Source organism: Callospermophilus lateralis, chromosome 5 (assembly GCF_048772815.1).
Source record: "Callospermophilus lateralis isolate mCalLat2 chromosome 5, mCalLat2.hap1, whole genome shotgun sequence".
Taxonomy (NCBI): Eukaryota; Metazoa; Chordata; class Mammalia; order Rodentia; family Sciuridae; genus Callospermophilus; species Callospermophilus lateralis.
The window spans coordinates 32,380,751-32,404,009 of NC_135309.1; the positions used below are offsets into that span (position 1 = coordinate 32,380,751).

Below are 23,259 nucleotides of genomic sequence, written 5' to 3' on the forward strand. Positions count from 1 at the left end.
ATGCCACTCTGTACCTCTTCATTGCAAGCTTAGCTTAAGGGATCTGGGGAAGGAGGATGTGAGACCATTGAAGTTAATTACTGCTAGTTTTAAAATGTCTTTGTAAGAGTAGCGTTGGAACAGATGCAGCAATATGGAAGACAAGAAAGTGGGGTCACACTTATGGAAACAATTTGAATGTTTGTTTTATATGTATTTTGATTTACTTTTTAAACAAGCTATTAAAGAATGCCCCCCTCAGCTGCCAAGCAAGCATTTGTACCTTGTACAATGGCAGAATGAGCCAAAAGCTTAATGTTGTGACCTGTTTTGAAAATAAAGTATCTTAGTAATTAAAAAAAAAAAAAGAAATAATAATAAATTCTGGAGCAGATTGTGGGGGAAAACTATGTCTCCAAAAATTTCCTACCATTCTCTTCATACTATTTTTTATTTCTTTTGCTATGAAGAAGCTTTTTAATTTGATATCATCCCACTTGTTAATTCTTGGTTTTATTTTGGGGGCTTTAGAGGTATTTTTCAAGGAAAGCTGTGCCTGTGTCAGTATGTTGTGGCCTTAGCCCTATCTTTTCTACTAGCAGATGCAACCTTTCTGCCCCTCTACCTAAGTAATCCACTTTGAGTTGAATTTTATGCATGGTGAGAAATAGGGATCTCATACCATTCTTGTACATATGAATATCCAGTTTTTTTCCAGCAAATTTTGTTTAAAACGCTATCTTTTCTCCAACAGTATTTTGGCACCTTCGTGAAGTATTAGATGGCTATAAACTTGTGGGTTTGTCTCTGTGCCTTCTATTCCATTCCTTTGGTCTGTATGTCTATTTTGATGCCAATACCATGCTATTTGCTACTGTAGCTTCGTAGTATAATTGGAGATCAGATATTGTGAAGTTTTCAGCATCACTCTTCTTGCTCAAGATTGCTTTGGCTATTCTGTCTTTTGTTCGTCAAAATGAATTCCCTATATTTTCTGTGAAGAATGTCATTGATCTTTGATGGCAGAATGTCAGATTACTGATGGGAAGTAGTGTGGTCATCGGATGACTCTGGGGAGTAAAAAGCCCTGACTCAGAAATTTTGTTAATTCCTTTACTGTAAATATTTCCACAGTGGCTGATTTCAACCTATCACTCATTTGATAACAGGCTTGATAAATTCTTAAACATTTTCATAAGATTTGTTAGTCAGTCTGGACCAGTCACCAGCACACCACTGAACAGCTACTACTTAAACATACTGGATTTGTATGTTGCAATAATGATGATAATTTTCCTGCAATGCCTTCATTCAATTAAAACTCATCTGTTAAGTTATCATATCTATGTAAAGACTTAAAGGCAATAGTGATTATAATTTTAAGTAATAATTTTGAAAAGCTCATCAAAGCTGTAAGCATTCTCCTACAGAAGGAAAAGTACACATTCAAATTTTTTAATATAATTTTGGAAGAAAATTGTGCTTCCTGATATTTCTTCATGGTACTCAGATTTACAATTTCTTTTATTTTTTTCAGGTTGGATAAAGTAATATGTCAGGCAGCTTTTTTTCTTTTTTCTGTCTGTAATTTTTATTGGTACCTGATAATTACATATGATAGCATTAATTATGATATATATACATGTACAATGCATTATTTGTTCTCTTTTATTTCCCCATAACTATATTTGCCTCCCTTCATCCCCATCCTCTCATCTACTGGTCACTCTTGTATGTTCTTGTACATACATGAAGTTCCTTTATTTTTTTTCCTCTCTAGCTGCTAAATGAGAGAAAACATATGACCCTTAACTTTCTGAATCTGGCTAATCTCACTTAGCATAATGTTCTCAAATTCCATCCATTTTCCTTCAAATGACATAATTTTCTTATGGCTACTGAAACTCTATTGTGTATACAAACCACATTTTCTGTATGCATTCATCTGTTGATGGAGATGGGGGCTGGTTCCAAACCGTGATAATTGTGAATTGTGGTGTCATAATCATAGCTGTGCATTTGTGATTATAGTTATGGTATCTTTAAATCTTTTGGATAAACACCTGGAGTGGTACAGCTGGGTCATATAGTGGCTCCATCTTAAGTCTTTTGAGGAACCTACATTTGGATGTTCACAGTGGTTGTGGTCATTTTAAATCAACATTGTGTTAGTGTTCCTTTAACCCCACATCCTTGCTTGCATTTTTTATTATTGTGTTATTGATGATTGCTATTCTGAGAGAATAGCAGAGAGAGAATCTCAATGTAGCTTTTCAAAATCTTTTTATTAGTGCATCATAGTTATACATATAACATAGCAATATAGTTTTTGCATTTTCTGATGGCTAAAGATGGTGATGATTTTTTTTCACATTTTTTTGTTGGGGTCATTTGTGTTTCTGCTTTTAAGAAAGGTCTGTTTAGTTCATTTGCCAATTTATTGAGTGGGCTATTTGTTAGTTTTTTTCTTAGATTGTCTGAATGTTTTATATAGTCTGAATATTCATCCTCTGTTGGAAGAATACCTGGCAAATAACTTTTCCCATTCTGAAGGCTCTTTCTTTGTGAGCTTAATCATTTTTTTTGCATAAGTTTTAGTTTGAATGCTATTCAATTTATTAATCCTTGGTTTTCCTTCCTGAGCTTTAGAGGTCTTATTGAGGAAGTTGATGCCTGCTCCTGTGTGATAGAGCAGACTTCTAGCTGCTATAAAATTTCTGCTCTAGTTCCTGGGACTTTGATCCACTCTGACTTGTATGCAGGGTGGGAGATGAGAATGTAGTTTTATTCTTCTATATTGATTTTCAGTTTTCCCAGGACCATTTGTTTAAAAGGCTGTCTTTTTCTTTAACATATGCTTTTGGTGCCTTTTTCAAGGATCTGGTGACTTAAACTATGTTGGTTTGCCTGTTTTCTAGTTAATTCCATGGCTCTACATGTCTATGCTAGTGGCATGCAGCTTTTGTCCCTAGAGCCCTGTAGTATAATTTGAAGTTGGAAATTGTGATGTCTCCAGCATGTTTTCTGATTGCTCAACTTTGCTTTGAATATTTTGGGTCTTATATACTTCTATATAAATTTTAGGACTTTTTGGTTTTTGTAGTTCCAGGAATGCCATTGATAACATTATGGAAATTGTACTGACTATGTATAAATCACTTTTATTAAGTTGGCCATTCTACCAATATTAATTCTGCCTGCCCAGGAATATAGGAGATGTTCTTATTATTTAGTGTCTCCTTCAATTTCTTTCTTTTGTGTTCTAAAATTTTCCCTGCAGCAGTCTTTCACCTCCTTGGCTAGATTTATTGGTATTTATTTTTTAAGGCTATTGTGAATGGAATTTTTTTCTGCTGTCTTTATCAGCAGACACATTATTGGTGTGTATATAAAAGCTATTGAATTATGTATTGATTTTGTATACTACTTTGCTTTAATTTTAATCAGCTCAAGAAATCCTCTGCTGAAGCCATTAGGATTATCGAAGTACAGGATCATATCATCTACAAATAGCCATGTATTTGACTTCTTTATCACTAAGTCCATGCTATTTCTCTTGCCTAATTTCTCTGACTAAAATTTCAAGTACTATATTGAAGACAAGTAGTTGAGAGTGGACCTCCTTTTCTGGTTCCAAATTTTGAAGAAAATGCTTTTTTTTTTTTTCTTTCCCGTATACTATAATGTTGCCTTTGGGTTTGTCCCTATTTAACTTTGTGATGTTTAGAGAAGTTCCTTCTAGCTCTAGTTTTTTAGTCTTTTTAACACAAATTGGTGCAAATTTTGTCAAAGGCTTTTTTTCTGTATCTAATGCCATGGTCATATGATTTTTGTCCTTAATTATGCAGCTTTGAAATCCAGAGGATTATTGAGGACCTCTTCATAAACTTGTATGCCAGTAAATCCAAAAATCTAGAAGAAATTAATAGGTTTCTAGACATATGACCTTCCCAAATGTAACCAAGAAAATGGTAATAAAACCTAAAGAGACTGATATTAAGCAGTAAGACTGTAACAGTCATAAAAACCATCCAAGAAAACCTGGCATCAGATGGATTCCCAGCTGAATTCTACAGGATCCTTAAAGAATTAATGCCAATGCTTCTCAAATTGTTTCAAGAAATAGGTGGGGTGGGGGTAACACTCCCATGCTTATTCTATATAACCCGATTCACTCTTATACTAAATTATTAGATTCAGAATCTGTGGTTTCTTTTTCTGTTCATGCACTGACCACAGCAGTACTTTTAGTCCTGGTCATTAGAGGTTGATATTAAAGATATTAACCTTAGTAGATTCTCTTTCAGAATGGTTCCACTGTAAAAAGCACAAGGAAAATTTACTTGTCCTCATGTCTGAGATTTGTTTTTGAGTGTTTTCAATTCTTGAGCATTATTATGTTCACCATGGTAAACCACCACTGGAGAATTCTGATTCATAAAGGATGGGTTGTAATTGGCAAGGAGGATTTTTTAAAAATATTGAATCACTTTGAATATGATTATTATATTGTAAATGATATCAGATACAATACTCCCATTTATCAATGGGATTGTTCATGTAATTTACAGGACATTCAAAAACTAAATGTTAGAACTAGCATGATTCAGCATCAGTAAGTCCATTCATACACCACAGACCAAATAAATAACCAGTTAAAGGCCAGGTATCCCTAAGAGAAACACAATCTTAATCTTTTGGCTCTTAATTGGTTCCATCTGGAATTTTCCCATTGCTCAATACATTGAAACGTGAAACAAACTCACTTGATGACATATTTATTAAATACCTACCATTGTGATACATTGCTAGGATTCCAGTAAGAGAAAATAATGAACACAATATACTTCATGCCTTTGACAAACTAACATTCTTGCCAAGCAATGCTATAGATCACTGAAATACAAAATCAAGTGGAGACAAAGCTTAACAAATGAAGTCAGATACATATGTTCTTTAAAAAAATCAAGCAAGGTCCATGGAAGGAAATACCATATTCAAGTGAACACTGAGGGACAGGTAGGAGACAAACAGGAGATAATGAATGTATTCTAAGTGGAAGGTGTTTGTTTTAGTCAACTTTCTCACTGCTGTGATTTCAAGATTCACCAGCACAATTGTAGAGGAGGAAAAGTTCACCTGAGAGCTCATAGTTTCAGAGGTCAACGGAGGGCTCCATTCTTCTGGGCTGGAGGTGAGACAGGACATCAGGAGAGTGTGTTGGAAGGAAGCAACTAACATCACAGTGATCAGGAAGCAGAGAGACACCACTCACCAGATACAAATATATACCTGAGAGCCACGCCCCAATTCCCATCTCCTCTGGCCAGACACACCCTACCACTTTGGTTAATCCCATCAGGGTTAATTCACTGGTTAGGCTAAAGGCTATGACCCAATCATTTCTCCTCCAAACTTTCTTGCATTGTCTCACACAGGAGCTTTCTGGAGATACTACATCTAAATCGTAACAGTATTCTATGTGCAAAGATGAGCAGGTTGGGAAACCTATAGGCCACATCCTCATAAGAGTAGAAAATAACCTACTTTGAATGGAATATACATTACTTGTGGTAGTATAATGGAAGATGAGTCCAGGAAGCCATTTTTTTGCCTCTATTATATGAGTGCAGAGCATTATTTAGATGATGAAGGACTGAGTGTGTTAAAGTCATGAGTTTGGGACCAGTAGATGACTTTTAATTTGTCTGTGTCCCAAGATAATAGACCATACCTCTGTCTGTATATGAAACAAGATGTTAGAAATCCAAGTTTGGACCAAATTATAAACACGACTAAGATTTTCTTTGGTGGAGTCTAGATCATTTTCAACCTACCTCTATACCTTCTCTCTCTTCCTATCCCATTCTTTTCTAAATTGAACCTGTGCCTGGTCCCATTGTCAGTGATGAGTGGACTGATAATGAGTTGGAGACTGGGGTCCAGGGCTAACTGCTCTAAGGGCATTCCCATGGCATTCAGGGAACTCTTAATCTGAAAGGTTTCAGGACTCTAAGGAGTCAAATTATTATAGCGATACATGGGTCAAATAGATCATGCATACAGTCTTCTCACCTCACGAAGAGTGGGACAATACTTATGTGTCTTCCTTCCAGGGCCCCTAGTAGCCATTGGCTATAAACGGCAGCCTGATCAGTGTAGGTGACTTGGGACAAACCAATCCTCACAGTGGAAATTGTTCACACTAAGGCCAGGCATGCTTTGCCAGTCATGTCATCATGAAACCAGAAGAGACATGAGGCACTTAGGATGATACAAAGATGACTACATATCTGAAAGCTCTTCAGTTTAGACCCAGATCCAGGACTGAGTTTCACAAATGTTAACAAAGTACTAGGTACAGATTCATGAGTTCTCAGATCTATTTTATCTTCCTATCATCACATGAGGAGGCACAGAGTATAGCCTGACCCTCCCTGCACTGCTGAGACATGGAGGAATGCACCTCAAAGATAAAAGGCGCCTTGTAGAGGTGGCATATCTGAGAGTCCCTTTCATGGGGACGGTTCAGAGCTGAGAGTTGCAGATGGATGACTGTCAAGGCAGCTGGGGACCTGTGTCTTCAGTCAGCTTCACAAGGTGGCGATCTGTCAGCAAGATGTTCTGCTGGCCTGCTGGCTTCCGTGAATGATGCTGGGAGTACCATCTTTTGCAGGAAGGAGAGATCACTTTCTGAAATGATTCCTGAAAGCGGCAAGACAGCAGGCTATAGATGACAGGCTTGACAGCTGAGCTCAGGTAGAAGAAGACACCTGGAATAAGGGAGAGACGTGTGGAGAAACTGAGTGAGAGGCCCATTAGGCTGGAAGCATGAATATTTAACAAAGACCTGGAGTCCCTGGTGTTGGCTCTTTTGGAAGTGATGATATATACAAGACTTTCGTTGACAATGCAAAATGCTCTGAACTGATCTACCACCTGTGCACTTAGGAATCAAATATAAAAATTGCAATCCTCAAAAAGTTTAGGCTGGCACAGGGTCTCTCTTAGATAGTAACTTCCTTTGATCCCTACATAAAGAAAATGTTCCGATAACATTAATAAAAGATGTTTAAGAATTAGAGAAAATATTTTCTCATTGTAATTTTACTTAAATCTATAATTTGAAGCTGCAAGTGATGGAGGAAGGGTAAATCCACCAAAGATTAGTTCCTGCTGAGATTCCTGAAAAGCTCTTTATTTAAAAAAAATTTTTAGTTGTTGATGGACCTTTATATTATTTATTTATATGTGGTGCTGAGAATCAACCTAGTGCCTCACACATGTTAGACCAGTGCTCTACCACTGAGCCACAACTCTAGCCCACACTGAAAAGCACTGAAAAGAATGGTTCTCTCAATGTCTTCTCCCTCCCTACCTTTCCTTGATGGCTCTTCCACCTTATTAAATCATTGTGTTTATCATTTATTTTGTCCATTTGCACTTTGCACATAACCATTTTCCTGTTTCTTATACTCTTCCTTATTACCATGTCCTGTGTTATGTCTCCTAGGTTTAATGAGTGTAAGAATGGGAATCTTAGGACCTCGTATCTGTCATATCTGTCAAAGCAAGAAATTGAAACTGAAACACACTGGCATTTCAGTTTCTTTCAAACTGTGAAATGGGAAATAAAAATTTAGAGAAGCACCAGCACTTCAATTTTCTCCTAGTTATAAAATGAAGAAGAATTCCAGCTTCGCTCATTTTCCCTCACTATTGTGAGCACTGTGTTGCGATACCATCCACAGGGGGCTGAGAATATAAAGCAACTCAGAGGTACAGTGGTCAGCACACTCCTTTTTACCTTTGTTAACATGATCCACAGCAGTCAGAGTGCCACATGCCATGTGTACAGGTGGGCAGGGAGGAATACAAAAGGAGATGTTACTATTGACTATTCATTCAAGAAATAAATACTAAATAGAATAGACAATATGATTGATGTATGTACATTCCATGTATGTATTATATATCAAAATGCATTGTACTGTCATGTATGACTAAAAAAATAAATAAAATTTTTTTAAAAAAGAAATACTAACTGAACCCTTACTAAGTGCCAGGAACTTCAAGGCACAAGTGAATTGTCTAACAACTTCAGATAGTATTGTTAAGATGAAATCCACGGCTAAATTCAATAATTTATGGCACAGTATCTGTTAAGAGCAAATCATGAGCTATTAAGTCCTGCTATGGCGGTTTACATAATGGTGTGAACACAATAAAAGGGATTTATCCATTTGGTGGGTGTGGCTGGGCTTCATCCTGACCTTGAGATGAGTGGGAGATGAGAAAGAAGGTCGTTGGTTGCAATTCTCTGTTTTTAGTAGACAGAAACCTTAAAGTTCAGTAATTTGGGGGTGAGTCCTAGGTCTACTATTTACCAGCTGAGTGCCTTGGGCAGTCACTTCTTCAAGTAGTAAAGCAGACCAGGGACCCCCACTTAGAAGACCCTTACCATAATTACACAGAAGCCCCCACCATGTTTGTAATATATGAGTTTCTCTTCTTGTCAGAAAGATTTTTTACAAAGGGTATCAACAAGATAGCAGCAAAAATTTTGGCAGACGGCATGGTGGTTTGCGTTTTCCTCTTGTTTATAAAGGCTAGATTTGCAGGGGGAAAAAAAACTTGTAAAACCTCTGTCTGACTTAGGAACATGGGACAAAGAGTATGACCCCTCCCACTACATGTAATCATCCCACTGACTATAAATCTAAAAGAATTTCCAGATTTGAGATCCAGAGAGTTTTTAGGCATTAACTTCCTCTGGACTGCTGCAGCTAATAATCCTGCTTCCTGAAAATTCCGCAGGTGACCAGCCTCTTCTGTCCTACATTAGCAGAACTGGATTTTTGACTATAAAATGGTTTACGATAATATCTACTCAACAACTTGTGATTATAGAAAGACAAGTGGCATTTATAGGCTAAAACCTCTGTAATACTCAATGCCTGCCTGCCTGTCATCAGAGCCTGGTGTCTAGAGTAGATGCTATTGCCGTTTTACAGCCAAGGAGACTCTGGCATGAAGGCAGCCAGAGGCTCAGCTCACTAAGAGCATTGGAGTAGAATTGGGGTGCCAAGCCAGGTGCTCTGACTTGGTGACTTTCCACTAATATTTCTTCCATCTTCTGATGGTAGTATCCTGGACAAGGAGAGTTACAGTCACCTACAAGCAGATCTTGATGCCCATGAACACTTTTTGGCTGCTTTCATGAGGCCATAGGAGATGACAGGGACATGGTGTTCACTAAATAAGAACAAATCCGATCCCATGGCCCTTGGAGGGGAAACCAAAGAAAGCACCCCGGACTATTTTCCTGCTGCAATCCTCACACTTAGAGTCCAGGTATTTCATGAGGCAGCCTTGAAATCAGACGGCTGTTTCTTTGGACCAGCAACATGTCTAGTCAATCTGTGCCTAAAATTGAAACCAAGTGTCTTCACTCCAGGAGGATAGATCCCCATGATAGTTTGCTCTACTCTAGCAGGCGAGCAAGCTGTAGGAAAAGCTGCAGTTGCCCAGGCTCTTGTCACACAGGCAAAACAGCTAAAGCTTTACCTGACACCACATGGAGGAGGTTGAACACGGCAGCCAGGGACTTGGTCCACTCCTCCACGAAGCTGAAGAAGAGGCGATGTATGTGGATTGGGGCCCAACAGATGGCAAATGCTAAGAACAAGACAACTGAAACAGAGGATAAATGCTAGAGGAAAAGTCAGTGCAGACAAGGATAGGTACAGGCTCACCAAGTCATCCATTCCTTCTAGCAGCTTTTCTCTCCGCCTGGGTTAACCCACAATCCTTACAAGCAAGCTAGATCCCATGGAAGCCCTTCATGGAAAATTCAAATGTAAGAGCTCAGTGTGTAGAATGTAAGAACAGTTTTCTACCTGGTTATACAAGATTTCAAACAATGTTTTCTTTAGAATATTTAGCATAGATCTGAATTATTTTAAACTTTTGAAAGTAATTTATTGTGGAAAATCAAGTTCGCTGGAGTCATGTAAACATATAAATAAATGGTTGGGATCAAGCAGTTGGAGTTCTCTAAGACTCTTAATAACAAACTTTTAAATGTTTATGTGTATTCATCTTGTTACTCTAGAAATAAAAGTTTCTCTGAATTTGATCATATAAAATTCAGTGAGTAGGGAAGGAGAAAGAAAAAATAACTCCAAGCACAATATCACTTTATATGTATCTTTTGATTGGGAGGGATGTGTCTACTATATTAAACATTTTTTAATATTTTATTTTTTAAACATTTTATTGCTAGAGCACAGAATTCCTTCCAATTTCTAATTTTTGGTGCTCAAAACATTGATTAGCACTGCTGTAGTTTTTCCTTCTGAGCATTTAAACTCCATGAAGATAGATATGTATTTTTAATCTTATGATGATTGGAAGATGTTCCTTTGCTGTGACATGCTACTTCAGATTTATCCCTAAATAATCTAATGGGCGGGGGGGAAAGAGTACAGATAAAACAACACTAGCGAGGAGTTGGTAATTTCTGGAGCTGAGTGATGGCAGATGGCACTGATTTTACAGTGCTCTGTACTTGTGAGCACTTTTGAAGTTGTCCTAGTGGATAGCACATGTATTTCATGCTGGAATGAAACCCACTCTGAGTAAGTCATTTGCCTGTGCTGTGGTTTCAGGGATATGGAAACTCCTGAGCTTACCCCACAAGGAGTTCTCAGTCTGCTTGATTCTGACTGTAACTCCTCTTACCTAAACTTTTAATTCCAGCAGAAATCGAAGCTCTCTTAAAGAAAAGACATTATATTATATTTTGTTACTGTGACTTTTATTGTGATCCAAGTCTTTTTGTGGGTAGATTATGATCAAAGAGGAGAGAAAAAAAATGAAGATTAGATTTGTTGCCAGCAAAAGTCATGTACCAATAGGAGCTAAAACATCCCCAATAAAATAATTATGAGCATCAAAAGACCAACATCAGTGACTTTGCGGAGATTTTTTTTAGTCAAATATCACATTACCACATGTGTTCTGTATGCATATTTACCTTGAGGATTCATTTCTTTTGAATATTCACTTTTAATTTGGAAAATACATGATAAATCTCTCCCTTGTCAGAAACTCTCATGAACTAGTATAGGAACTAGATTGATGAAATAAATATATATTTTGATAATATTATTTTTGGAGAGTATGGCTTAGTACCTGGGGGATTTTTTTTTAACATTTTATCTATACAAAAGTATACTTTTTGATACGAAGTTACAGATTGTCTTCATGGAAAGACTAGTTAGAGGTGTTCCTGGCCAGATGTTCCTAGTCGGGAGTCCATGCGTGAGCATGTGTGTCCATGTGTGAGCATCAGGGGGTCATGATCCCCAGAAATGGACTATAAAATATTTTGTGCCTGTTCATTTAAATGTGTTTGGGTTGCAGAGTCCACTGCTTTATCATATTTTTAAAGAAAGTCATAACACAAACAGGTCAAAAGCTGCCTGCTGAGTTTGCAGAGAGGAAATGGTGCTGGAAGTCTGAGAGTGAATGTGACCTCCCACACAGGTCAGGGAGGGCCCTCCAGTGAATACAATGTAGCATGTAGTTCCAAGGATTCCAAACTAAAAAGGAAACTAGACAGACAAGTACCAGAAATTTGAATTGGCGGCGGAATCAGACTGTGATGCTAGGCACAGCAGCATATACCCATAATCCCCCCGGATTCAAGAAGCTCAGGCAGGAGGATGCAAGTTTAAGGCCGGGCTCAGCAACTTAAAGAGGCATTGTCTTGGAATAAATTTTAAAAGAAAAGAGCTGGGGATGTAGCTTAGTGGCAAAATGCCCCTGGGTTCAATCCCCCCTACCACAGGTTGGGATGTGGGTCAGGGGAGACTGGGACATTTCAGGGAAATTTTGAGCCTGACCCAGGCAGCACTGGGTCAGAAACAAATGCAAGTCCATTGCTCTTGCAAACAAAAGAAAATAAAACATAAAGTGAGGACTTACAGAGCATCTTGTATCTTTTTCTGGAGGGTCTATGGATAACTCCAGTCACTTTATCTGCCTCAAGGAATTTATTTTTCTTCAGCTGAAAGGAAAATGGAGAGAGATGGTAAGAACATGAAGCATTTTTTTTTAAGATATGAAAAGTATAATTCTAATGCTAATTTTGAAAATGAAATAAATCAGATTTAGAGGAATGTAAGAACATGTTATAAGTTTAACAGTAAGTTGGAAGCAGAATTTGATCCAGGTCACTGAACTTGACTGGATACATGCTACTTTGTATTTTGCCAGACTGTATAGTGGGTTCCCTCATGGCAATACAACCAGTTTTTATTTACAATTTGAGAGAGCACTAGTTCTATGGTATATTAAGAAGTGTTTCCTAAAAAATGTTAGCATTTTTTTTTTAACTTCAGAATTTATCTAGGCCTTTCCATTCACTCATTCATTTATTCACTTTTAGATGTATATTAGAGTGAAGTCCCTCTGCAGGTGGGAGCCAGGCAGTAGAAAACAAAAGCAGGTACTCTTCCTGCCTCATGTAGTTTATAAGTTCCATGGTGGGTCTTCTAGAGCCTTTGATATGCTCATGGGCATTAGGATTCTTCAAGGGGGAATGGGATACCATCCCTTCCCACTTTCCAAACCCACATCTTCCATTTCATCCCAGCCAAGGGAAGAAGAGTTTAACTAAATGCCTTCCCCAAATCCTCATCAGTGAATTGCCTGGAACCATACTGACAAGATAATTTGCAGTTTTCTTGATTTAAAATAAATGCATGCTTTTCTGAGTTTAGGTGTTAAAATGTATTCATCCTAATTGGATTAGACCTCTGAATATTTCAGATATCAACACTGCCTGAACATCAAACTTTCCTGCCCAGTTCAAGTTCCACCTATTCCTGGAAGACTTTGGTGTCTGCATTATCTCATTGTGCTCTCTCCTTTCTCCTGACTCCCATAGAACTAAAGATCTTTATTATTGATCTAGTTGTGATTTTTTTCTTTCTAATTTATGTTTATTTTGATTTGTGGGGATATTCAGCCAGAAAATGGGAATTTTAAGGATCCATGATAAAATATAGTCAAATGTATGGAAATTAATGTAGTATATACTTATCTATTGATTCCCTAGAATTTATTTTACCAGTAGCATCCTAATTTTCTTGTAGTAGTTTACTCCTTCCCCATACCCAGTCATTAGTTTGGATGAGAATGAACCCAACTCTGGCTCCAGGAATTGTCCTTAAGTTACTAAGGCACACATACTGTCTTAGTCTATAGTTACAGTGATTTGATAACTGGGTCCAGCAACCTTTCACATATTTGCTTATATTCTGGAAATGGAAATTTGATTTCTATTTCTATTGGGACTGTAGGAGACAGCCTTTCTTCTCTGCATGTAAGGTCTGAAATTCCATCAGCTACCTTTTATTTGTCAGAGAAGAGAGTTTGGAGCCACCAGTGTGCTGCTTTGTGGAGATGAAAGTTAAAAGCCATACAATAGAAAGAAGAGTGAAGAAAGAAACAAGGCAGGTCCTCCATGTTGTGTGCTTTACTGGATTAATTTTTGCCAGGGGCCAGATCTACATACTGACTTTTCAGATCTCTGGCTCCTTTGTCTTTTGCAAGACTGAGAAGAGGGTTCCCTCAAGGCAAAACAACAGTCCTAACTGAGTGAATAAGGCCATCCAGTGGAAGAAATTTTCCAATTATCCTATATTATCTCATGACTAAATTAGGATTAGTCTGACTTATAACTAGATTGATTCAAATTCAAGATAAATAAATAGTCAGTGTGATCCTGTGCACTAATGGAACATGGCTGTAAGAGGCTAGATGGCATTTCAAGGGAATATTTTAGAGGAGGTATTTAAAATGAGATGAGACCTGGAACAGTGGGCCACTCAAAATTGCCTCTACAGTTCAATAAATTGATATTCTGTCTCCCTAACAAATATATAAACTACTGGAAGTCGGGTAGTTCTCATGACACCACGGGCCTAAGTGTCCACCTGGATGGCTAACAAGCCTGGCCATCTATCTCAGGATGGTGCTAGGGTTCTATGCATGTGCCTATGTTTTTGTAAAGTAAGGGATTGAAGATGCTATGAGACGGGACCCTTCGGAGTCCCCTAGAACTTGAAACAAGGGAATCAATCGCTGTGCAGTGATTTAGAAATAAAAGAGGAAACTGAAGGTGGGGTAGGATGTTTTTAATACACACTCTTCCAGGGTTATTTAATAGTGTATCTCAGTGCCTGGAATTTGACACTCAGCAAATGACATCTAATGGATATTATTGTGATTCTGGTTGTTGTTCCAAGCCCACTCAAAATAACATAATGAAAACTGAATTTCTTTTAAATAGAATTATTTATTTACATAAGTGTGACTTTGGTGTGGATTAGTGAGTTCCTTGTAGAAATTCTTTCTCCTGCTACCACTCATGGAAAAGCAGTGCTGTCCTGATGCAAACCAGCAGTTAGATGCACTAAGAAAAATAAGTTCAGGGTTAAAGCAGCACATCAGACTACGTCCTTCAGCAGTTCATGGTCCATTAAGTCTTTTAATTATTTCTTGCTCTTAAAAATTCTAGCTGTTATGAGATAGTTATTTCGTAATTAATAATGACAAAATAATGAAGTCTATTAGTCACTTCTTGGCTGGTATTAACAGTTCTCAGTGGAAATATCTCTACCCCAAGGGATAAATTTCTTAAATATCAAGCAAACAGTTCACATGGCTCTTTTATGATCAGACTCCCTGTGCAAGTGTGCTTTGCACTGAAAGAAAAACGCCTGTTGTTATTTTGCATCTTCCTTAGAGGACAGCGCAACATGAGTCACTAACTGGAGGAAAAATGAAAATTAAAGTTTTAGATATGTTCTAAATTTTTCCAGAGTATTTGAGTGGTTTACATAATAGAATATAATTTGCCTAACCAATGTTACATGCTCTTTTTATTATTGAGTAATTTCATTTACTGTCATATGTAGAACAAAGCAGGTATTCAATCATTAATTGCTTCTACCCTCTCCCAAAGTTTTATTTCAAAACTTGGGTAGCACAAAGAGGAGTAAAAACTATGGTCACTATAAGGAAAGTTCAGGAGCTTTCCATCCTTCCCCACCCCCAACTATAGAGCATCCAAGTGGCAGGGGAGTTCATGGGCCCGATTATCATTCAGTTTGATCTTTTATCCTGTTTAGTTTTTTTTTTTTTTATAGTGATTGAAATCATCCCACCAGATGTTTGCTTGCAGAGTTTATAGGGATTTCATTTCAGAACACCAAGATATAATAGATTTTGTGTAACTATCTCTACAATCTTAATGCAATCTATTTATCAAAAATTTATTTGTGTGTGTCTCTGTGTGTATATATGAGCATGTCTGTGTGTGTATGAGCACAACCCTGTCTGGCACGGTTGGATTGTGCTGCAGTCCACACCTGCATCTTTTCAGTGCTAACACTAACGTGGCTAAACTTTGAAACACAAGGACAAGGTCAGCCTTACCACACCCCCTCCTACGTGGGAAGGGACTTGCCCTGGCATTGTCTGATTTCTGTATCCATAACATGCTGCCCCAGGAGAGGGCCCTGTGCAGGATCAAGCCCTGGGATGAGGAGGCATTGCTGAGCCTTCTTCCTCCCTGGGCCTGTGAAGTCATGAGTTCTGGGCTTGCTGTTGTGGGACCCAGAGTCACACTTTTAAACTTGCCAAGAGCATCAATAACTTTAAATATCTTTAGGATTGCTTGAATCTCTTTAAATCTCATAGGTCAACTTATTCTTGTGAATTTGCTAAACTCTTACACCCTATCATGATTAGGAACATAAAACTGCCTGGGATGATTGAGATTTTTGTGAGGGGCATCCTGTGGAATCAGATGGTTCTGAGGATATATGTGTATGTGCTACTTAATGGGAATAGAAGAACTAATAGTATTAGTAGCAACCACATAATGAGGGCTTACTCTACCCCAGGTATCTCTGTTTGCATTACCTTTATTTTTCAGTAATTGTACAGAGTAGATGTTATTCTCGTTATATTAACCAGGAAACAGAGTCTCAGAGGGGTTGAGTCAATGGCAGAGTCAAGGAACTGTTATGTGTCAAGACTGAATTGGGATTCAGAATTGTTTGATCATAAACTATGCATTTTTTCCTACTACTCGAATAAAAAATAATTTATTTTTTCAGACAATGAATTCTGAACAACAAAAAATTTTGTCTGTGCTTAGAAGTACCAATGATAGCTCTTATAAGTAGCAATAGTAACAGCCAAAACAAAAACTCAATTACTGAGCACCTTTAAAATACCAGAAACTTTGTGTTCATTATTTGCAAAATTCATAATAATCATAATATCATAATAATTTTATTTAAATTATTATTTTCATTAAATTATTAGTTTCATTCCTGTTTTACAAACAAGAAGACTGAGGCCTAGAATGGCTAAAGATTTGCTCCAGTAGATAACTGGTCGTTGATGGAGTTGAGTTTTAGACCCAGGTCTACAGTATCCAGGCTCTAAATCTCAACCATTCCTCACTGATGAAAACTGGCTAAAGTGTCCCCAAATTTAGTGGCTTTAACCAATAATGCTTGAGGAAAAGGGTCCCACATTCCTAACTGAGGAGTCAAGTCAAGTAATGACTTGTGGAATGTAAGAGAAGGGGTGCACATCTCTGAGTGTGCTTTCTTCCCAGCTTGAAAAGTGCCTTAGAAGGAAGAAGTGACTGTATTTAAAAGAAGTTCTGAGTCATTGAGATGGGAAACCTCTCCCACAATTAGACCAGCCTGCCTCTGGAGGCAGGGAAGGAATGAAGCAAATTAGATTTTCCAACAGTTCTCAGAGGGCATGCACCCAACTTCTATAGTTTATAGGACAAGTCAAGCTTTGATCTGGGGCAGAATGACCCCTTGCAAGGAGGTCTAGATTGTTTTAGCTTTCAGTTTTGTTTCAGTGTGGTAGATCTCGGGAGTCAAAGTCTCAGCATTCAGTTTTATGTAGAACTTATTGATATTATTAAATGGTTTGGTGTTTGAAGTTTTTTGTTGTTGTTGTTGTTGTTGTTGTTGTTGTTGTTGTTGTTTTTTAATGTTTAAAAAGTACAGAACTTGAAGCCCAGGAAAAGAGAAATCCTTTAGCCTCATCCACTCACTGAGCTTATGGTTCAGTTTGGGAGAAATAAATTAAGGAATCTACCAATATAGAATTACTAATTAATTGTAATAAAGAAAAATCACTAGGGGCTCTGAGCACCTATAGACTTGGAGAGCTTCCTTGAGGAACTGTGACTGAGTATGACTTAGAGGGTAGCTAAGACTCTTTTTAACTCTCAGTGGACAGCAGGGATGTCTTAGGCAACAGGTACAAAGTCCCAGCACAGCAGAGCTGACTTCCCAAGCTTCCAGAACACAGATATTACACTTGTTTCAGGAAAGACTTTCTGAGCAAGTGGCTCCTTTCCTGTTGTCCTCTGGTACCTGGGTAACTTCTCATCCATCCTTCCCGAGAATAGGATGTCATAAGTTGCATTACACCCAGAAATCAAACCTGGTACAATGAATCAAAATGCATTCTCTGTCATATATACCTAATTAAAATAAATAATTGAATTAATTTAAAAAATAAAACAAAGTTTTTAAAAAATTGTTGACTTATGCTACCAGTCCAAAAATGTATATAAAGAAGTTTAAAAGGATATGCTAGAAAAATTATTATTCTTATATGTATGGGGTAAAATTTTTGACAATTTTATTTTCTTCTTTGAATATATGTGTTGTTTAAAGCTTTTACAATAAACGTGTATAATAATTAAAAGAAGAAATAAAATATAATAAAATATCAAAATAAATATAATAAAATATAATAATTAAAAGAAAGAAATAAAACCTGGGTGGTTTCTAACCTGTTCTCTGTCACTCAGTTCCTGAGTTAAAAAAAATAAAAATAAAAATAGCTAAGAGGCCCAGGCCTGAGCTCACAGCCTCACTCATCATTGTCCTGTGTGCTGTTGACATTGGGCATGGGATCTGGCACCGATGCCATGGAAATTGTTATCTAAAGTTACCCCAGAAGACAGACCCTGACCAGTAACAGTAGAAGAAAATGGGGAAGATGCCAAAAAGCTGGCACCCTCCATAACAACCCGTTCAGCTGGTGTTTCAGGTACAAAGCCAAGGCCAGGCAATCAGGAGGGTTCAAAGAAACATTAAAAACAACATGATGTTGCCAGAAGTTCATGAAAAAAGGCCACCAATCTTCAAAATAAGATACAGTGTCTCACAAATGTTGGTGACAGGAGGCATTAACTTTTGTGGCTGCTGCATAGCTTTCAACAACGTAACAACCACACTTCTCATTAAAAGATACCTTTTCAGCAGCAGCTGTCTGGAATCAAAACCCACCATGACAGTGGCTTTGGAGGCTGAGGCAGAAGGATCCCAACTTCAAAGTCACCCTTAGCCTCAGCAACTTAGAACCTGTCTCAAAACAAAAATAAAATAAAAAGGACTGGGGATGTGGCTTAGTATTTGGATGCCCTTGGGTTCAATTCCTGGTATACACACACACACACACACAAAAACAAAAACAAAAACAAAAAAAAACACCACCCATATTTCTATGCTTCAGTTGAGGAGGGTAGATTTTGAAACTTGTATCATGGGATCTGTTCCCTCATTGATGCAGAAAACAACTGTAGCGGCACTCATGTTTGGTCTGTATGAAGACTCATCTTGCCTTCTCCAAAACCATCTCAATGCCCCAGAGTTTGCAATTCAGGATATGACAATGGCAGGGACAACAGAGTCCTTTTCACTCCTCTTCAGTCATAAGGAAAATCCTCTCCTAGAACTTATCAATATCGTTTTCTCCAACACCCAACACTTATCCGGAGTCAATTTGGGGAAAATATTGAAATCTGAACAACATATGTCGGAACATTTCAAGACCACAAGCATCATGACAAATCCACAAACACTTAGACTTTCAGGGCATTGAAATGCCCTGGAATTGGAATGTATTATCTTGGCTTGGTGCCCATTCATTTTTGTAATGGATTCAGCAAGGACCTTTGCTTTGATTTTTAAGGTCCCATTAAGGATCATCTGCCTACTGCAATGACTCACAGTGATCAAATGGTCCATGACATTATCTGTGGACGTTTGTTGGGCGCCATGCTGGGATTGTTGTTTTTTCAATTAATGTTGTGAAAACTCACATACAGTCTCAAACTGGTGGATTTTTTAGTCTTTTCCAAAGGTTTTCAAACCAATCTGTCTAGAATTGGACAGGACATTGACAAGGCTTTTCAGAGGTGCCCATCTGAATTACCATCAGTCTCTCATCTCTTGGGTACTACTTATGAGTTCTTGTTAAAAGTTATATGAAAAACTTCATTAGGGAAGTGCCACTTATCAACTTAAAAAGACCTAAGAATAAAGTTTGGTCTTGTTCCTAATTGGCTCAAACACAAGTTGTTGTCCTTAATTCTAGGCTGTAAATAATGGGCAAAGCTACTTTCCTTAGGCCTCAACAACAAACATTAAAAAATTTTCAGTAGGAGAATCCAAGTCTTTCTTCTTGTTATTATAGTTGTTTCTATCATGATCCAAGAGCTTTAGGCTAATTGCCTAGTACAGGCTGTCTATAGGATGGTTTTTTACAGGGTAACCTAATAGAAAAGTTATATTTTTCCCCAGAATAGCCTATAAGTCTTCTGTATTGAAACATAAATGATTGTAACCAACTACAGAAAATACTCTAGGGCCCTGGAACTTCTTGGGTCGACTTTGTTACTCTGTCTCTTGCTTCTCTGCTCTTAGTAGTCTTCACTGAACTCAAGCATATACATGCCAGGACAAAGGAACAGAACAGAGAAGAAAACCAGCTTATTAGGTATAGGCATCTCATGGTGAAATGTTGATGATAGTAATTATCCCAAGAGGTACTTAATTTCAAAACTACCCAAACTTTTGGTTTAGACATGGTAGAATCAAGTAGCTAACTACTTGATTTTCCCATTTTTGCTTTCTAGCTTAGAAATTTTTCTATTTAATTCTGAATGTGATCTCAAGCCCTTGGAGGATATAACAGAATGAATTACTTACAACATAATTTAAATCATAATTCCATAGAGATTGTCCTCTTTAATGTAAGTTTGTTTAATTATTGTTGCCAATTTAGCAGAGAAATTGGGAATTTTTTTCCCACTTGAATAGTAATACAACATATTAAAGCATCCTGTTCTTTTGAAACTATTTTTTTAAACATAAACACTTCCACAAACTTAAGAAAAAAACATCAGTGACTTTATGACAATGAAACAAAGGTGACAGTTGGGTAAACATGTGTCTGTTCAGATTTCAATATTTCCCCCAAATTGACCCCAGATAAGTGTTTGGTGTTGGAGAAGATGATATTGATAAGTTCTAGGTGAGGATTTCTCTTATGACCGAAGATGTCTGAACATTTGTAAGTATCTCATCCTCTGAGATGCACAAGGCATTCTAAGACATGGCTGGGAGCTGCTCTGGGGTGACATATCACCCGGAAAATGAAGAGCCACCCTCCAAGAGGAAACTAACATAGTGCTCTGTGTGATTAGGTATACTCCAGCGCTCAAAGGTCCATGACACTGAAAATTTGTTCTTCTTTACATAGACCTTGATGTTCATTTTAGGGACAACATGTCTTCAAAAATGTTCACCTGTATAATGCTCCATTTTGACAATTCTCTTTCTCAAAGTTGGACTCAGATGGGAGAATGCTAATTGTCACATAGAGTCAGAGCCATCTGAAAGCATAGGATAGATGTAACTATTTTGTTTTCCTTCCATTCATATCACACATGGCTCCCCCTCCCTTCCTAAAGGAATCACAGACCTCTAGTGTTAGATGGGGCCTTAGATGTGACCTGATGTGGCCTTTTTATTTTATGAATGGAAAAGTCATTCAAGGAGAATTATGTGGCTTCCCTAAAAGCATATTCTATGTTAGCTGAGGTCCTGGGAGTATAAATCACTTTAAAGCTGTCACACAAGCTACCTTCTTACACAAGTATAAAACTGTCACAGTCAAGACTTGTACCTCCATACATTTGGGCACAGAATATACCAGGAATTATATGGACTCAATCCTACCCTTGTCAAAAAAAAAAAAAAAAAAAAAAAAAAAAACAACTCAGCTTAAAATAGTCCTAGAAATGGAAATTAAAAAGTGAAGGAAAGAAAGAATGAAGGAATTTGTTTCATGACACAAGAATAGCAAAAAAACATCAAATGACAGGAGATTTTGCAAATTAAGTAATATTTGCCTTAATTCCAGATGTCTCTTATTCACATTTTCTTTTTATTGTATCTCATGTGGTCTGTTTATCTCCCCACCTCTCAAACTCCACCTGATTAAGAGGAGAGCAGGTTGGATCTTATTAAAGAGAATATATGTGTGTGTGTGTGTGTGTGTATGTTTTTGTGTATATGTGTGTGTGTATACATATGTGTGTGTATGTGTGTGTATATATGTGTGTGTGTGTATATATGTGTGTGTGTGTATATATGTGTGTGTGTATGTGTGTGTGTACATATATGTGTGTGTGTATGTGTGTGTATATATATGTGTGTGTGTATATATGTGTGTGTGTGTGTATGTGTGTGTGTGTGTGTGTATTTATATTTATATTTGAATTTTTGTTATTTCAACCACATGGTCAAAGCAACCACAGGGAAGTATTTGATTTTATGTCTCAGACTAAATAGTAGTTATCTATATTTCATGGTGTACTCAGACCAAGTTCATAAAGAGGTCAAAGTCAACACAGGCAGTAGATAGGAAAGAGACAGTAGGGAAAGAGACAGTAGGGTGTGGAAGAGTCCCTCAGTGTTTCTACCAAGCCCAGATGGCCTGATGCACTTATCTAAAGTGAGGCCCCACCTCAGACCTCCCGAAGCTGATTTCCCTGTAGGTAAGGTGTGCCTATTGGGACCCATAGTAAGTTTCCCAGCCAATTCTTATTTAAAAAAAAAAAAAAAAAAAAAAAAAAACCTTAGATATGAGAACAAGTATAGAGGGAAGAATGATAGCATATTATTAGCTACTGGAAACGGTATGTGGTTGTAGGTTTGCTACTTAGCTTTGGGCAAGTCCTTTAACTTTTTATTTTCCATCTGAACTCATCCCATTTTCCTCTATGCTCCTTTCCGATTCTGATGTTCTCAAATTGTTAAGTTTTTCTCTGAACTTTGAGGCAGTGAAAATACAGCCATGCTGCCCTGACAGTTATCCTGGCTACTCACCCTGAGCCCCATCAGGTAGTAGAGGACACTGATGAGCGTCATGGGGAGGACGTAGAAGAGGAAGGAGGTGACCTGGATGAAGACATTGTAGATCCACATGGGCTTGATGACTGTACAGGTGGCAGAGCCAGGAACCCAGGTCTCACTGGAGATGTGGGGGACCCTAATGCCATAGATGATGGTGCTGAGCACGGAGAAGATGAGGGAGAAGCCCCAGATAAGGCCGAGGAGGCTGCGAGCCCTCCGGCAGGTGCTTTTCTGTTGGGCAAGAAAGGGGTGGAGGATGCCCAGGTAGCGCTCCATGCTGACTGCAGTGATGCTGAGGACCGAGACGGAACACACGGTCTCAAAGAGAGCTGTCTTGAAGTAGCAGCCTGGGTGCCGGAGCAGGAAGGGAGAGTAGCTCCACATCTCGTAGACTTCCAGGGGCATTCCCAGGAGCAGGACCAGGAGGTCACAGATGGCCAAGCTGAACAGGTAGTAGTTTTTGGGTGTCTTCATTGCCTGGTCCCGAAGAATCAGCAGGCACACCAGAAGATTGCCCACCACCCCCACCACAAAAAACAGTACATACACCACTGCGAGAGGGAGAAAGAAGTGGCTGTGCCAAGGCCCGCAGAGGCAGCCCTGGGAACTGTTGAATGAGGCATTTTCAAGTTTTCCCATCACCGACAGCAAAATCAAAGATCCCAGCTTTCCCTAGTGTGAGGCTCGGTCCAAAGCAGAGCCAGATAGGAAAGAGAATGCAATCTAGAGCTCACAGACTCGGTGAAGGAAGCTGGGAGAGAGGAGCGGAGCTCTGTGGTCTCCAGCCAGGGCTGCTCAGGCTGCAGAGCTCTGTGCAAGAGTCCTGGAGATGACAGAGCCCCGCCCGCCCCCCACAGGCTGCTGGCTGCAGAGCTCCTGGAAAATGCTGGACTACAGGATGTGCTGGTTTCCTGCGCTGGGAGCAGGGAGGAGGGAGATAGCTTTTTGTGAATGG

General features: G+C 38.3%; 2 pseudogenes; one reads left to right on the top strand and one right to left on the bottom strand.

The window, feature by feature from the left end:
• Positions 1-6,507: 6,507 nt before the first annotated feature.
• LOC143400328 (neuromedin-U receptor 2-like) lies at positions 6,508-22,943 on the bottom strand (annotated as a pseudogene).
• On the top strand, positions 18,646-19,373 carry LOC143399960 (mitochondrial nicotinamide adenine dinucleotide transporter SLC25A51-like; annotated as a pseudogene).
• Positions 22,944-23,259: the final 316 nt, after the last annotated feature.